The sequence below is a fragment of the Tenrec ecaudatus genome, chromosome 2 (genome assembly GCF_050624435.1).
Source record: "Tenrec ecaudatus isolate mTenEca1 chromosome 2, mTenEca1.hap1, whole genome shotgun sequence".
In the NCBI taxonomy this organism is placed as follows: Eukaryota; Metazoa; Chordata; class Mammalia; order Afrosoricida; family Tenrecidae; genus Tenrec; species Tenrec ecaudatus.
The window spans coordinates 176,699,989-176,701,516 of NC_134531.1; the positions used below are offsets into that span (position 1 = coordinate 176,699,989).

The window sequence follows — 1,528 nt, forward strand, 5'->3', positions numbered from 1 at the left end:
CTCTACAACTGTGTGAGCAATTTTTTTGATGTAATAGTCTCTATATCTACGCAGATGAGTATCACCACTTTTGCTTATTGAGAAAACCCATCCTAAAACAAGCTGTGCTTCGTCGTGTTAGTCAGCCCTCGTTCTCAGCTTTACACCTAGAGGATTAAGACTGGTGCAAACCTTTACTACATTGTGACCCAGGAGGGCAGTTTAAGAATTAGGACACTTTGCTTTAGAAAAACTGTCTAAATTAGTATAATTCTAATTTCATTCAAATTTCAAAATCCAGGTTATTTTTGTCCCTTTGTCTTACTGTTTTCTTTCCTTGAAAAAGTCAAGATAGAGTGATAAATGCTTTCTATCTCCACTAAGCCATGCTGTATTTTATTTCTTTGTATGTCTAAAATGATTCCCATGGGAAAGTGAAACCAGAAATTATATATATACATATATATAACTTAAGTAATGAAATGTGAAAGTTTCCTTCAGTTATTTCGAAATGCCTTTCTGTAGTGATAATAAGATCATTTCAACATTAGCCTATCCATTAAGAAAAACAATCTGAGAACTTTTAAGCATATCTTTATATTTTAAATTCCTTAACCCTTACATTTATCCTCTAGGTCTTTCACTATATTTATATCATTATGTAAGCTTACATGGATTTTTAGAAAGTTGTTTCTAAAAAATTTCACCTCACCAAATAATGTAGTCCTACTTCAAAATATAATTGCACAGTCCTTTCAGGTTTATGTTGTATATTTCTAAATTAAAAATTAGGGAATTTATACTTATCAGGCAGGGGAGACACCATGATCACTAAGGTGGTTTTCCAAGGCAAGGCTCACCCATTGCACTCCACATGTGCTGACACCTGCGATTTCCCCAAATGTGTGGGACTCAACTGCATGATTTGATCTCAGAAAAAAAAATAATTAGGGAATTTGAAAAATTCAAAGGTATCCCTGGATATTAACTAAATGACCATATTTTCACCACTTAACATCCTGTAGTTTGAAAGTATTTTCCATTTATCACAGTACTGATCCTTTTGGTTATGCTACTAAGTAATTATTAAAAGTAAATTTATCAGTTTTTGATACACGAGAAAATATGACAAAAGATTGGTAAGAACTGTTCTTTGATAAGCTTATTATGAAATGTTTGTCTTTGTGTTGGGTTTCAGACGAGCTTCAGCTTGATAGGAGCTAGGATGCCTTTTTGGGTGGTGTCAAGGTGCTGTACTGAGTGCTAACTCTGAGGCTAGCGCTTCAAGAACTACCAGTGGTTCTGAGGGATAAAGAGAAGGCTTTCTGCTCCTGCAAAGAGTGACAGTCTGAGCCCCACGGGGGCAGTTCTACCTTGTCCCATGCATCAACTCAATGGCAGTGAGGGTGAGTGCATTTTGAAAGTTAGATGCTGCTGTCTGATGTTATTTTAGTGTTTGCAGGGAAAAAACAGCGATATATCTGAGCATTTGCATATACTTGTTAAAAATCTAGTTTTTACTCAAATCATAATCTGTCCTGTGAAGGAA

The 1,528-nt window shown here is 35.2% G+C and overlaps 1 pseudogene; it reads left to right on the forward strand.

The window, feature by feature from the left end:
• Window positions 1-778: 778 nt before the first annotated feature.
• On the forward strand, window positions 779-910 carry LOC142441817 (U1 spliceosomal RNA; annotated as a pseudogene).
• The last annotated feature ends 618 nt before the right edge of the window (window positions 911-1,528 follow it).